Genomic DNA, 16,865 nt, shown 5'->3' on the forward strand with positions numbered 1-16,865 from the left:
TTGTGTCAGAGGATTTGCAACAGACACTGCATGTTGGTTCTCAGGGGGCACCCGTGTTACAAGATAGTGACCAACTGTTGGGAGGAGCCCTGCCTAATTTGGCCAACATATTACTACAGTGCCGGTGATCACCAAAATGAACAAAGCATTTAATTTGAGACAAATATAATTTTTGAGGAGGATACAATGAGTATTGATAGGTTAAGCCAGAGGGCAAACATTTGGCAGTTAAAGTATAATGTGGGAAAATGGCAAGTTGTCCACTTTGGCAGGAAGAATAGAAAAGCAGAATATTGTTTTACTGGAGAGAATGCAGAACGCTGCAGTACAGAGAGACCTGGGTGTTCTTGTACATGAATCACAAGATGTTGGATTGCACGTACAGCAAGTAATTAGGAAAGCAAATTGAATGTTGGCCTTTCTTGCAAGGGGAATGGAATATAAAGTCAAGCCATCATGGAATCACTACAGTGCAGAAGGAGGTCATTTGGCCCATAGAGTCTGCACTGACCCTTCGCACGACTACCCAAGCCCAACCCCCCCTATCCCCGTAACCGCATAATCCAACCTGCACATCCCTGGACACCAAGGGGCAATTTGGCATGGCCAATCCACCTAACCTGCACATCTTTGGATTGTGGGAGGAAACCGGATTACCCGGAGGAAACCCAAGCAAACACGTTGAGAATGTACAAACTCCACACAGGCAGTGACCCAAGGGCGGAATTGAACCCGGGTCCCGGGCTGTGAGGCAACAGTGCTAACCACTGTGCCGCCATACCGCCCAAAGTCTTGCGACAACTATGCAGGGCATTGTTGAAACTGCACCTAAAGTGGACTATTTTGGCCTCCTTACTTAACGAAGAATATACTTTCATTGGAAATAGTTCAGAGAAGGTTGACTAGGCTGATTCCGGGATGAAGGGTTTGCCTTATGAGGAAAGGTTGAGCAGGCTGAGTGTATACTCATTGGAGTTTAGAAGAGCGTGAGGTGATCTTATTGAAACATACAACATTCTGAGGAAACTTGACAAGGTAGATGTTAAGAGAATGTTTCCTTCATGGGGGAAGTCTGGAAATCGAGGGCACAGTTTAAAAATAAAGCGTGCCCCAATTACAAATGAGATGAGGAGTTTCTTCTTGGAATCCTCTCCCCGAGTGAGCAGTGGAGGTTGGGCCATTGGAGATATTCATGGCCATGTCAAGACAGGTATTTGGTCTACAAGGGAGTGAAAGGTTATGGGAGGGTAGGCAGGAAAGTAGTGGTCAGGTCACAATCAGATCAGCCATGAGTGGGCAGCAGGGTAGCATGGTGGTTAGCATAAATGCTTCACAGCTCCAGGGTCCCAGGTTCGATTCCCGGCTGGGTCACTGTCTGTGTGGAGTCTGCATGTCCTCCCCCGTGTGCGTGGGTTTCCTCCGGGTGCTCCGGTTTCCTCCCACAGTCCAAAGATGTGCAGGTTAGGTGGATTGGCCATGCTAAATTGCCCGTAGTGTCCTAATAAAAGTAAGGTTAAGGGGGCGGTTGTTGGGTTACGGGGATAGGGTGGATACGTGGGTTTGAGTAGGGTGATCATGGCTCGGCACAACATCGAGGGCCGAAGGGCCTGTTCTGTGCTGTACTGTTCTATGTTCTATGATTTTATTGAATGGTACAGCAAACTCAAGGGGCCAAATGGCCAACTCTGGCTCGTATTTCTTATGATCTTATGATGGAAACATATCACTTAGCTTAAGCACAGAAACAAGTAATCTAGACCTCCAGCAGAACCATCTAACTTTCTCCTGTTACTTCATTCCTGTATATCACCGTTGTTGGTACTTATCCTCTACATAAGCAGTAACTTTAATCCCAAGAAGGTGCTGATCCAGACACAATGGGGGGAATTGGACTTTATCAGAAAAGGTATACTGTCGTTATGAGGGCAATTTGAGGATCATCTCCAAAATAATGAAAGGTAACAATGAGGGTTAAATGAATAAGCATTTTATTTCATCCCATGAGTGGAGGAACAACGCAACATTTGAAAGTCTGAAAACAAAGCTAATTATCTGAAATCCCCTGCCCAAAAGCAGGGAACAGTTTTGGTTTGGGGATTTATCAGCCTTCATTCAAAGCAATGCAGGTTAGGTGGATTGGCCATGCTAAATTGCCTCTTAGTGTCCAAATGTGCGCAGGTTAGATTAGGTAGGTTTACGGGGATAGGGTAGGAGAGTGGGCCTAGGTAGGGTGCTCTTTCAGAGGGTCGGTGCAGACTGAATGGGCTGAATGACTTCCTTCTGCACTGTAGGGATTCTATGGATCCATTGGGAGTGAGGACTGAAGATTTCAGTCACAAAAGCTGCTTACTTTATCTGGATCTGCCCAAAGAAGACGGCATGGTAGCACAGTGGTTAGCACTACTGGCTCACAGCGCCAGGGATCCGGGTTTGATTCCAGCCTTGGGTGACTGTGGAGAGTTTGCATTTTCTCCCCGTGTCCGCGTGGGTTTCCTCAGGGTGCTCCTGTTTCCTCCAACAGTCCAAAAATGTGCAGGTTAGGTGGATTGGCCATGCTAAATTGTCCCTTAGTGTCCAAAGGTTAGGTGAGGTTATGAACATAGAATGGTGGGAAGTGGGTCTAGATAGCTCTTTCTGAGGGTCGGTACAGACTCGAGAGGCCAAATGGCCTCCTTCTGTCCTGTAGGGAGTCCATGAGAAGAACAGTCCTCCTGTATGATATAGGATCAAGAGTGAGGTAGAGCGAAGTTTGTGTTAAAGACAAACAAAGATTTGTAGTGGGGCTTTCTTGATAAACGGCATTTTCTCATTGACTGTCATGCTCCAAAGATGGGACAAATACATTCAGACTATTGATTTCTGACAGGCTACCAGGCTACCCATTTGTGGCCTCTGACTCCTGTAATGATATGTATAATCTAAGGAGAGTAGAAGGTTAACAAGATGATGTTCATGTATCTCAACACTAGATGGCATCACTGAGTAGCCTTATGAAAGGCTTCGTCTCTCAGCATTCTGGGAGAAACTTATGGAGAAGGATAGTGCAAGGTTGAGATAGTGTTAGTTGTTTTTTTTTATAAATAATTTTTATTCAAGTTTTCACAAATTATCAACAACAAAGACACAAAGAAATAAGAACAAACCCCCTTCCCCGTATACACAAATAATAAATTAATAGAAATAATCAACATATAGGCAAATGTACATGCCCAATCAAGAATAACAAACGAACCCTCACACAAGCCCCCCACCCACCCCGAACTCCACCCCCCACCCCCCCCGGGTCGCTGCTGTTGCTGACCATCACCTAACGCTCCGCCAGGAAGTCTAGAAACGGTTGCCACTGCCTGAAGAACCCTTGCACCGACCCCCTTAAGGCAAGTTTGACCCTCTCCAATTTGATGAACCCAGCCATATCGTTGACCTAGGATTCCACGCCTGGGGGCCTCGCATCCTTCCACTGAAGAAGAATCCTGCGCCGGGCTACCAGGGACGCAAAGGCCAGAATACCGGCCTCTTTTGCCTCCTGCACTCCCAGCTCCACTGCCACCCCAAATATTGCGAGCCCCCAGCCAGGCTCAACCCTGGAACCAACCACCCTTGACATCATCTCTGCTACTCCCTCCAAAAGTCCTCCAGCGCTGGGCACGCTCAGAACATGTGGGTGTGGGTTGCTGGGCTCCCTGAACACCTAACACATCTCTCCCAAAGAACCTTGCCCCAGTCAGGTGCGCCCTATGCAGCACCTTGAATTGTATTAAGCTGAGCCTCGCGCAAGAGGAGGAGGAATTCACCCTCCCCAGGGCATCCGCCAACGTCCCCTCGTCGATCTCCTCACCCAACTCCTCCTCCCACTTACCCTTCAGCTCCTCCACCGAGGCCTCCTCCTCCTGCATCACCTGATACGTTGCCGAGATCCTCCCCTCTCCAACCCACATCCCCGAAAGCACCCTGTCCTGGACCCTCTGTGGCGGCAACAGTGGGAACTCCACTACCTGATGCCTAACAAACACCCTTACCTGCATATATCTGAAGGTGTTCCCCAGGGGAGGAGGCTGAACGACCCCGCCAGCTCACCCAGGCTTGCGAACTTCCCGTCCACAAACAGGTCCCCCATTCTTCTAATACCTGCCCTGTGCCAACTCAGGAACCCTCCGTCCATTCTCCCCAGGACAAACCGGTGGTTCCCATGTATCGGGGACCACACTAAGGCCCCCACCTCCCCCCTGTGCCATCTCCATTGCCCCCAAATTTTGAGGGTTTGAGGAAGCGGCAACGGCGCCGTCACCCGCGCCTTCAAGCTCGTGCCCACACAAGACGCCATCTCCAACCTCTTCCATGCCGCCCCCTCCTCCTTCATCACCACGTTGGCGGCCCAATAATACCCACAGAGGTTAGGCAATGCCAACCCCCCCATCCCTGCTCCGCTCCAGGAACACCCTTCTCACCCTCGGGGTCCCCTGCGCCCACACAAACCCCATAACGCTCCTGTTAACCCGCCTGAAGAAGGCCTTAGGGATGGGGAGGCATTGCAACAGGAACAAAAACCTCGGGAGCACCGTCATTTTAACTGGCTGCACCCTACCTGCCAGGGAGAGTGGCAGCATGTCCCACCTCTTAAACTCCTCCTCCATCTGCTCCACCAGCCTCGTGAAGTTGAGTCTATGCAAGGCCCCCCAGCTCCTAGCCACCTGGAGCCCCAAGTACCTGAAGCTCATCTCCGCCCTTTTTAGCGGGAGCTCGCCAATCCCCTCTCCTGGTCCACTGGGTGAACCACGAACAACTCGCTCTTCCCCATGTTGAGCTTGCACCCGGAGAAATCTCCAAACTCCCTAAGAATCCTCATCACCTTCGGCATTCCCCCCACCGGGTCCGCTACATATAGCAGCAGATCATCCTCATAAAGCGACACCCGATGCTCCTCCCCACCCCGCACTAACGCTCTCCAGTTCCTCGACTCCCTCAACGCCATTGCCAGGAGTTCAATCACCAGCGCAAAGAGCAGGGGAGACAGGGGACACCCCTGCCTCGTCCCCCGGAGCAGCCGTAAATACTCTGACCTCCTTCTGTTCGTGGCCACACTCGCCACCGGGGCCTCATATAGCAACCTCACACACCTGATGAACCCCTCCCCAAACCCGAACCTTTTCAGCACCTCCCACAGGTATCCCCATTCCACCCTATCAAAGGCCTTCTCCGCATCCATCGCCACCACTATCTCCGCCTCCCCTTCCACCGCGTCACTATAACATTCAAGAGCCTCCGTACATTAGTATTCAACTGCCTCCCTTTCACGAACCCCGTCTGATCCTCGTGTATGACCTGCGGCACACACTCCTCTATCCTCATGGCCAAAATCTTTGCCAGCAACTTTGCATCTACATTTAGAAGTGAGATCAGCCTAAGGATCCTGTAGGGGATCCTTGTCCCGCTTCAAGGAAATCAGTGCCCTAGACATCGCCCCCTTCCCTTGCCTCATTGAGGTCCTTACCAACAGCGGGCCCAGCAGGTCCGAATACATCCGGCCCCGGTGTCTTCCCCGGCTGCATGTTCCCTATCCCTTTGACCAACTCCTCCAGCCCAACCGGCGCCCCCAGTCCCTCCACCTGCCCCTCCCTCCACCCTCGGAAACCTCAGCCGGTCCAGGAAGCGACCCATCCCTCCCTCCTCCCCTGGGGGCTCAGACCAGTACAGTTCCTCGTAGAAGTCCCTGAAGGCCCCATTGATACCCACCGTACTTCGCACCGTGCTCCCTCTTCCATCCCTAACTCCCCCGATCTCCCTAGCTGCCTCTCGCTTCCGAAGCTGGTGTGCCAGCATCCGGCTCGCCTTTTCTCCATATTCATATACCGCCCCTTGCGCCCTCCTCCACTGTGCCTCCGCCTTCCTGGTGGTCAACAGATCGAACTCAGCCTGGAGGCTACGCCGCTCCCTAAGCAGTACCTCCTCCGGGGCCTCCGCGTACCTCCTGTCCACCCTCACCATCTCCCCCACCAACCTCTCCCTCTCTCTCCTCTCCCCCCTCTCCTTGTGTGCCCTAATGGAGATCAGCTCCCCTCTAACCACCGCCTTCAGCGCCTCCCAGACCACCCCTACTTGCACTACTTGTCATTAGCCTCCAGTTGCCTCTCTATACACCTCCGGACCCGCCCGCTCACCTCCTCGTCCGCCAGCAGCCCCACCTCTAAGCGCCACAGCGGGCGCTGGTCCCTCTCCTCCCCCAACTTGAGGTCCACCCAATGTGGAGCATGCTCAGAGATGGCAATCGCCGAGTACTCCGTATCCTCCACCCTCGGAATCAGCGCCCTGCTCATGACAAAAAAGTCAATCCGGGAGTAGGCCTTGTGGACATAGGAGAAGAATGAAAATTCTCTGGCCCCCGGCCTCGCAAACCTCCATGGGTCCACCCCTCCCATCTGGTCCATGGACCCCCTCAGCACCTTGGCCGCCGCCGGCCTCCTGCCCGTTCTAGACCTGGAGCGATCAGGTGCCGGGTCCAGCACCGTGTTGAAATACAACCCCCCCATTATTAGGCCCCCTTCAGCCCCTAAAGGTACGCGAACACCCGGGCCCGCTTGACCGGCCCATTCAGTCCCCTTACATTCCAGGTTATCAGTCAGATCAGGGGGCTACTTGCCCCGTCCCCCACCGACTAGCCATAGCCCTTCCTGGGCCACGTGCCCGCGCCCCCCGCACGACCCGTTCCCCACAGCGGCAGACCCCTGCCCCGACCTCCTCTACCAACTGCAGCTCCCCCTTGGCTATTCCAGCAGCAACACGGTTCCCCCCCACTTCCCCCCCCCCCCCCACCCCCCCAGCTAGGTCCCCCCCCCAGCTGCGTTACTCCCCCCTCATTGCACTCCCGTAAGTCAGCCGACTCCTGCTTACCCCAGCCACTCCCACCAGTCCATCGACCTCCCCCCCCCCCCGCCCCCAACCTCCCCAGTGTAGAGCTTCCCCTCCCCCCCTTGTCCACCAGCAGGCTCTCATCCTCCCCATTCCACTCCCAGCGCGGGAAATAACCCGCGCTTCCCAGCTCCGGCCCCGCCCCCTTCAACCCTTAGCGTGGGAAAAATCCCGCGCTTTCCACTCGCCTGGCCCCGCCTCCTCTGGCGCTGCTCCCTTTCCAGGCCCGGTCCCACTACCCCCAACCTCAGCCCCCCCCCCCCCGCGGGGCCCCATTACCCCCATCGACCATCAACCCCCCCCCCAAGCTGTTTACCTACCCCAGCCACCCCCCCCCCTCCCCCCACGAGCCCACCCGGCGGACCTAATCAAAACAATGCCCAATCAACCCCCGGAAAGCAAAGAACCCCCCCACGGAACACAACACACCAAACCCCAACCATCCCTCCACTGCGACCCCTCGTCCCCAACCTTCAGTCCGAGCCCAGTTTTTCGGCCTGAAGAAAGGCCCACGCCTCCTCCGGGGATTCAAAATAGTGGTAAACACTACGACTTTTAGTTATCTTGGCAAACTATACAAGGAACATCACAACAACAGGAGACAAAATTGTTCTCAACACTATTTCCAGATGCAATCAATTTATTTAACAAATCATTTGGCTAACAAGTCTATGTCTGTTCTCTACCAGTCACCCATCCTTCAGATGAGATATTAAACAGAGACTCGTCCATCATCTTAGGTGGGAGTAAAAGAACCTATAGCACCATTCCAACAAGAGCAGAAGAGTCCTGGCCAATAATTCCACAACCCAATACTGCTGAAAACAAATTATTTATCATTTCTGTTTGTGGGACCTTATTGTGCACAAACTGGCTGCTGTATGTCACAACAGTCACAACACTTTAAGTATTTCATCAACTTCAAATTGCTTTGGTACCTCCAAGTGTTCTGAAAAGTACTTTACAAATGAACCCTTTCCTTTTGGTGGGTGTAGAAAGACATGCCCCTAATTACCTTGTATCTATCTCTTACTGCTCAATACATTTATCCACTATTGGATTCTATGAAGAATAAAGTGTACACTTTTGGGTTAAAGCCCTGTTAAAGACCTACTTTTAAGACACTTGGCACAATTCCTACCCGAAGATTTGTGGAAGTCTTTGCTAGCTCTTTCCTAGCTTCTCTTAACCTCAGGCTCCAATGATTTATGCGTTTTTAAGTTAAGAGTTACTCCTTCAGTAAAATCGGGAATGGAAACCCCCACAGCAACTTCAGACTGACCTCTACAATTTTGTTTTCCTTGTGAAAATTGAGCCAGGATGTAAATCAGAGAATGGTTACAGCACAAGCCCATCAGGCCATCGAGTGCCAGTTTTCTGCAAGAATAATTTAGCTGGTTCCACTCCCAGCTTTTTAACCATAGCTCTTCTCATTTGGTAATTCTCCGCTCCAAGCTTGTCTCCATTGTCTGTAGTGAACTTCGCTTAACTATTAACTATCTCCTTGCTACTGATATGTTTATAGGAAGTCATATTACTGCTACTGTCCATTCACATTTTGCTAATTTTCTATCCTCCTGCTGCTCTCTGTAATAATATATCTTTTAAATACACACATTAACAAGGAATATATCCGCTTCTGGATAAAGCTAGTTGTGACACTATGATCTGTTTCCTTGCTTTCCCAAGAGAATTTAGAGAAGGAAGTGCCTGCCCTTCAATCCATCATATATTTCATCTCACTCCTCGCTCTTTTCCCATAGCCTTTCAGATTATTCCTTTTCAAGTATATGTCAATTCTCTTTTGTAAGTTTGGCTCAAACAACCCTCAGTGCCTCTTCAGTTCACCTCAGAATGCATGAAGGGCACTAAAGGTGCTTTTAAATGAAAGTCTTTCTTTTTATGCCACTTCTTGGCACAATTCCTACCCGAAGATTTCATAGAATCATAGAATTTACAGTGCTGAAGGAGGACATTCGGCCCATCAAGTCTACACCGGCACGTAGAAAGACCACCCCACCCAAGCCCATACCCCCACCCCATCACCCTATTTAACCTTTTTGGACACTAAGGGCAATTTAGCATGGCCAATCCACCTAACTCGCGCATCTTTGGACTGTGTGAGGAAGGCGGAGCACCCGAAGGAAACCCACACAGACACGGGGAGGATGTGCAGACTCCGCACAGATAACGACCCAAGCCAGGAATCGAACCTGGGATCCTGGAGCTGTGAAGCAACTGTGCTATCCACAATGCTACCGTGCTGCCTGTGCAAAATTTGTGGAATTTTACAGTGGGTGTCTTTGTTAGAACTTCCCCAGCTTCTCTGAACATCAGGCTCCAGTGATTTATGGAGTTTTAAGTTAGAGTAACTTTGTATTCCGAGTGAAAATCCCCACAAGTGGAGATGAGAGAGCAGACGAGTTGTCTCCAGCATCTCAGCCATTACTTATCCCTCCACCAATTCAAAACAGAAAATGCTGGGAAACCTCAGGTCTGTGGAGAGAGGAACAGAGTTAACGTTTCGAGTCCGTATGATTATTCCACAGGGATTGGCCAAGGGATTGATTAACAAGGAGGAAAATAGAGTACGTGCGTAAGCTTGCATCGAACATAAAGCTGACTGTAAAAGTTTCTATAGGTACGCAAAGAAAGAAAAGTTGGTGAAGACAAATGTAGGTTCCTTGCGGTCAGAAACAGGGGAATGTATAATAGGGGACAAAGAAATGGCTGAGCAACTGAATACATACTTCGGTTCTGTCTTCACAAATGAGGACACAAATCAGATACCAGAAATGTTGGGGAATATAGGGTTTAGTGAGAGGGAGGAACTGAAGGAGATCAATAATAGTAGAGAAAAGGTGTTGGGGAAATTGATGAGATTGAAGGATGCTAAATCCCCAAGGCCCGATAATCTACATCCCAGAGTACTGAAGGAAGTGGTTCTAGAAATAGTGGATGCATTGGCGGTCATCTTCCAGGATTCTATAGACTCTGGAACAGTTCCTGCAGATTGGAAGGTAGCTAATGTAACTCCACTGTTTAAATAGGGAGGAAGAGACAAAACAGGGAATTATAGACCAGTAAGCCTGACGTCAGGAGTGTGGAAAATTCTAGATTCCATTATCAAAGATTTTATAGCAGAGCACTTAGAAAATAGTGGCAGGATCGGACAGAGTCAGCATGGATTTATGAAGGGGAAATCATGCTTGACAAATCTACTGGAATTCTTTGAGGATGTAACTAGCAGAGCTGACGAGGGGGAGCCAGTGGATGTGGTGTATTTGGACTTTCAGAAGGCTTATGACAAAGTCCTGCATAAGAGATTAGTGTGTAAAATTAGAGTGCGTGGGATTAAGGGCAGTCTCTTGAGATGGACGGAAAACTGGTTGGCAGACAGGAAACAAAGAGTAGGAATTAATGGGTCTTCTTCAAATTGGCAGGCAGTGACTTGCCGTCCCGCAGGGCCCAGCGGGACTGTAGGTCTGGAGTGTGTTTGCTTCAGTGCAAGAAGTAAAACAGGTAAAACAGATGAACTGAGAGCCTGGATTACTGCACGCAATTGCAATTACAGAGACATGATTAAAGGAGGGACAGCACTGGCAGTTGAACATTCTGGGATATCGTTATTTTAGGCGGGACAGAAAGAGAAACAAAGTGGTGGGGGAGCTTTGTTGCTGATTAGGGAGCAGATCACAGCTGTGTTGAGGGAGGACATATTGGAGGATCGTGTAGTGAGGCATTATGGGTGGAGCTCAGGAATAAGGGCGTCTTGGCAAAAATGAAGGATAGAAATGGCAGGATTCGGGGACCATGGATGACAAGGGAAATCGTAAGATTAGTCAAAAGGAAAAAGGAAGCATACGATAGGTCCAGACATCTAGAAACTAACAAGGCCTTGAGGAGTACAGTGAAAGTAGGAAGGAATTTAAACATGGAATTAGGAAGGCTAAAAGGGACCATGAAATGTCTTTAGCAAACATGGTCAAGAGAATCCAAAGGCTTTTTATGCATATATTAGGAGCAAGAAAGTAGCAAATGTAGGTCACAATGGAGTGAAGTTATGCGTGGAACCACAGGAAGTGGGTGAAATCCTTAATGAGTATTTTGTATCGGTATTCACCAGGGAGAAGGACATGATGGATGTTGAGGTCAGGGATAGGTGTGTGAACGCTCTTGAAAATGTGAGTATATCAAAGGAGGAAGTGTTGATTATCCTAAACAGCATTAAGGTTGACAAGTCCCCAGGGCCGGATGGAATCTAACCCAGGTTATTGCGGGAAGCAAGTGGAGAAAGAATTAACAAATATCTTCACAATTTTTTCATCACAGGCGAGGTTCCAGCAGACTCGAGAATAGCCAAAGTTGTTCCCTTGTTTAAGAAAGGAAGCAAGGATAATCCAGCAAATTATAGGCCTGGGGAAGCTTTTGCAAAAGATACTGAGGGACAGGATATATGCACATTTGGAGGAAAATGGACTAGTTAGTGACAGGCAGCATGGTTTTGTACGGGGTAGGTCACGTCTCACCAACTTGACTGAGTTTTTTGAAGAGATAACAAAGAAAGTTGATGAGGGAAGGGCTGTGGATGTAGTTTATATGGACTTTAGTATTGCATTTGACAAGGTTCCACATGGCAGACTGTATAAAAACTAAAATCACATGGGATGCAGGATGGGCTGGCGAGATGGATACAGAACTGGCTTGGTTATAGAAGACAGAGAGTAGCGTTGGAAGGGTATTTTTCAGATTAGAGATCTGTAGCTAATGGTATTCTGCACGGATCAATGCTGGGGCCTTGGTGTTTGTAGTATATATAAATGATCTGGAGGAAAATGTGGGTGGTCTGATTAATAAGTTTGCGGATGACACCAAGATTGGCGGAGTTGCTGATAGTGCCAAGGATTGTCAGAGGGAGCAACAGGATATAGATTGGAGATGGGCAAAAATTAAAAAAAAAAATTTAGAGTACCCAATTATTTTTTCCAATTAAGGGCCAATTTAGTGTGGCCAATCTGTAGAGTCAATATTTTTCCCGCTTCTGAACTGTGGCAGAAAGATTCAACAATGCTCGTTAAGAAAACATAACAAGACTTTATTTACGAACAGACTGTAATTATGGCTGAAACTTGAGGTCAGAGAGCAGTTAATGTCACTGCTGATTCCTTGTCAAGTTCACGCTTTCACAGAAAATTAGCTCAGTATTTATACATTATCATTTATACATTATCAGAATCAGGATTACGTGACGTCAGCTTGGTCAGGAATTCAATCAGAAGTACAAACATAAGCAATATCATAAAACAGGCGTAACCTTGCTGACCTTTCAGGACTCTTTGTCTCATCACTCAGACCATTATTTTGTCCTTTGATGGAATATTTAAAAGTCGGAGGAGACTTGTTCCATCCTGACCTTATCTTGTCATATTTAGACTGCCTTGGGTTATGACGAGTTAGTCTTATCAGAATTTGTGGAGCTCAGGCAATTCGGATCAGCTTGACCTTCTCTGATCTTATTCAGGCTTTAGGTCACGCGAAGTCAGCTTTTCTTACATTGTACCAAGTAATTGACCAGTTTTCCCATCATGACATTATTTATTTTGTACAACATCACAAATCCACCTAACCTGCACATCTTTGTGTTGTGGGGGTGAAACCCACGCAGACACGAGGAGAATGTGCAAACTCCACACAGACAATGACCCAGGACCGGCATCGAACGCGATCCTCAGCGCTGTAGGCAGCAGTGCTAATCACTGCACCACCATGCCCCCCGAGATGGGCACAGAAATGGCAGATGGAGTTTAGAATCATAGAATTTACAGTGCAGAAGGGGGCAATTTGGCCCATCGAATCTGCACCGGCCCTTGGAAAGAGCACCCTACTTAAGCTCATGCCTCCACCCTATCCCCATAACCCAGAAACCCCACCTAATCCTTTGGACACTAAGGGGCAATTTAGCATGGTCAATCTACCTAACCTTCACATCTTTGGACTGTGGGAGGAAACTGGAGCACCCGGAGGAAACCCGAGCACCTGGAGGAAACCCACGCAGACACGAGGAGAAAGTACAAACTCTACAGTCACCCGAGGTCGGAATTGAACACGGGACCTTGGAACTGTGAGGCAGCAGTGCTAACCACTGTGTTGCCCCAGATCAGGACAAATGTCACGTGATGCATTTTTGAGGATCAAATCCAGGTATGAATTATACTGTAAATTGAAGAACTCTGAGGAGCATTAACATACAGAGGGATCTGGGCGTGCAGGTCCACAGTTCCCTAAAAGTGGCAACACAGGTGGCCAAGGTGATTAAGAAGGCAAATTATGTGCTTTCTTTCATCAGCCGGGGCATTGAATACAGGATTTGGGAAGCTATATAAAATGTTGGTTAGGCCACATTTGGAGTATTGGGTGCAGTACTGATCACCACATTATCAGGACGTGTAAGCTTTGGAGAGAGTACAAATAAGGTTCGCTAGGATGTTGCCTGGTCTTGAGGGTGTTGGCTATGAGGAGAGGTTGAATAAACTAGGATTGTTTTCATTGGAAAAACACAGGCTGAGGAGACACCTGATCGAGGTCGACAAAATTGAGAGGCATAGACAGGGTGGTTACTTAGAGGCTTTTTCCAAGGGTGGAAGTGCCAATTACAAGGGGGCACAGGTTCAAGGTGGGAGGGGCAAAGTTTGAGATGTGCAGGGTAGGTTTTGCACACAGAGTGGTGGGTGCCTGGAACGCACTGCCAGAGGTGGTGGAGGCAGGCATATTAGCAACATTTAAGAGGTATCTGGATGGGTACATGAATAGGGAGGAAATAGAGGGATACAGACAAAGGGAAGGTTTTATTTCTACGGTTGGGCATCATGATTGGCACAGGCTTGAAATGAAATGAAAATCGCTTATTGTCACGAGTAGGCTTCAATGAAGTTACTGTGAAAAGCCCCTAGTCGCCACATTCCGGCGCCTGTCCAGGGAGGCTGGAATGGGAATCGAACCGTGCTGCTGGCCTGCTTTAAAAGCCAGCGATTTAGCTGAGTGAGCTAAACCAGCCCCTGGGTCTCAGTGGCTGTTCCTGTGCTCGCTTTTCTTTTTCTTTGGATGGGTGGTGCTAGGATCCCAGCTATTCACAATATATATTAATGATTTAGATGAGGGAACAAATGTCATATCTCCAAATTTGCAGATAATACCATGTTGTGAGGGAGGGTGAGCTATGATGAGGATGCAGAGATCCTTCAGTGTGATTTGGACAAGTTGAATGAGTGGGCAAATAAATGACAGGTGCAGTATAATTTGGATAAATGCAAGGCTATCCACTTTGGTAGCAAAAAAATGAGATGACCATAAATTAGGTGGGGAACGTGCAGCAAGACCTGGGTGTCCTCGTACACCAATCACTGGAAGAAAGTACGCAGGTACAGCAGGCAGTAAAGAAGGCAAATGGTATGTTGGCCTACATAGTGAGAGGATTCGAGTACAGGAGCAGGGATGTCTTGCTGCAATTATACAGTCGATAGACAGTTCCAACGCGCCACAGCAAAAAACTGCACCGACCTCCTCCAACGATAAACACGGGACACAACTTTGTCATCCAGTACTTACCCGGAGCGGAGAAACTATGACATCTTCTTCGCAGCCTTCAACACTTCATCAATGAAGACAAACGTCTTGCCAAGGTCATCCCCACTATTTCAAACATCTGCACAACCACAGACCATTGTTTGCAGCAAACTACCCAGCCTTCAGAACAGCGACGACACCGCACAACCCTGCCATGGCAATCTCTGCAAGATGTGCCAGATCATCGACATGGGTACCACCATTACACATGAGAACACCACCCACCAGTTACATGGTACATACTCGTGCGACTCAGCCAACGTTGTCTACCTCATACATAGAACAGTACAGCACAGAACAGGCCCTTCAGCCCTGATGTTTCTGGAACCCACCTCTTCATTCACCTGAGGAAGGAGCTGTGCTCCGAAAGCTAGTGATTCAAAACAAACCTTTTGGACTTTAATCTTGTGTTGTAAGAATTCTTACTGTGCTCACCCCAGTCCAAGCTGGTATCTCCACGTCACGGCAATTATACGAGGCCACACATGGAATATGGTGTGCAGTTTTGATCTCCTTATCGGAGGAAGGGTATTCTTGTTGTAGAGGGACGCAGCAAAGGTTTACCAGACTGATTCCTCAGATGACAGGAGAGATTGAATTGATTAGGATTGTATTTGCTGGAGTTCAGAATAATATTGGTGGGCAGAGGATCTCATAGAAATCCAGAAAATTCTAACTGGACTAGACAGTGTAGATGCAGGATGTTCCCGATAGTGGGTGTCCAGAATCAGGTCAGAGGGTCAGCTGCACTCTCAAAGGGTCAGAACTGAGGGAGTGGTGCATTGTCAGAGGGCTGAGGCCAATACATTGCAAGATTTTAAGAAGCAGTTAGATAGGCACTTAAGGCAAAGGGGATCAATGGATACAGGGTGGGAGAGATTAGGCCATTAAATTGGATGATCAGCCATGATCATAAAGAATGGCAAAAGGGCCAAATGGCCTCCACCTGCTCCTATTTTCTGTTTCTTCAGAGCTCAGAGTAACCAATTAGGATCACATCATTGCAGACTCTGCTCAATGTGTTTCCTGTACTGGTGACTACTTTGAAAAAATATAATCGGCTGCAAAGCACTTCAGGCATCCAGAAGTGCTGAAAGGTTCTATATAAATGCAAGTTCTATATAAATAAAAGTCTGCCTGTCTTTCTGTAGTCCCATGCTCCACATATCCTTTCACTTTTTTCAAATCATTAAATTCCATTTGAAGAATTTAAGGATGCCATGGAAAAGGCCACATTGGAATCAATCATTGAGCAAAGATGCAGAACAAATGTCCCAACTCACCTATAACATAATAAGGTCCCCCCCCCCCCCCCCCCCCCCAATAGCTGTAATTTCTAGAAATGTAGAAACTAGGATTGGAAAGCTTCTTGCTTTTGTTTTACACAATGATGCAGTGTTGCCACGGACTGAAAACAAATTGACAAATGGAGGGTTGTGACAAGTAGTGTTCTGCAGGGATCAGTGCTGTTTGTCGTATACATAAATGGTCAACACAAAGGTTGGTGCAATAGCAGATAGCGATGAGGACTGTTAATAGGACAGAGCAGGATATAGATTGGTTGGAGACTTGGGCGGGCAGATGGAGTTTAATATAGACAAAGACATTTTGAAAGGTCTAATACAGGTGGGAAATGGCAGAACTCCAAGAGTAATGCTAGGTAGAGGAATCTGGGTGTACAGGTCTACAGGTCACTGAAAGTGGCAACGCAGGTGGAGAAGGTAGTCAAGAATCCATACATGCTTTCATCAGCCAGGGCATTTGAGTATAAAGATTGGCAAGTCATGCTGTAACTGTATAGAACCATAGTTCGGCCACATTTGGAATACAGTGTTCAATTCTGGTTGCCACACTAGCAGAAGGATGTAGAGGCTTTAGAGAGGGTACAGAAGAGATTTACCAGGATGTTGCCTGGTGTGGAGGGCATCAACTATGAGGTTGGATTAATTTGGTCTGTTCTCACTGGAACAACAGAGGTTGAGGGGCAACCTGATAGAAGTCTACAAAATTCTGAGGGGCATGGATGAGTAGATAGTCAGAAGCTTCCCCCCCCCCCACAGTGGAAGAGTCAATTACTAGGGGGCACTGGTTTAAATTTATTTATTTAGTTTTTTTTTAAACACAAAAGGTAATTAGTGGGTGCCTGGAACTCACTGATGGAGGTGGTGGTAGAAGCAGGTACGATAGTGAAGTTTAAAATTTTTTTTTTTTTTTTTTTTTTTTTTTTTTTTAGAGTGCCCAATTCATTTTTCCCAATTAAGGGGCAATTAAAGCTTGGTCAATCCACCCATCCTGCACAGAGAACATAGAACAGTACAGCACAGTACAGGCCCTTC

This window comes from Scyliorhinus canicula, chromosome 12, assembly GCF_902713615.1.
Source record: "Scyliorhinus canicula chromosome 12, sScyCan1.1, whole genome shotgun sequence".
NCBI classification, from domain to species: Eukaryota; Metazoa; Chordata; class Chondrichthyes; order Carcharhiniformes; family Scyliorhinidae; genus Scyliorhinus; species Scyliorhinus canicula.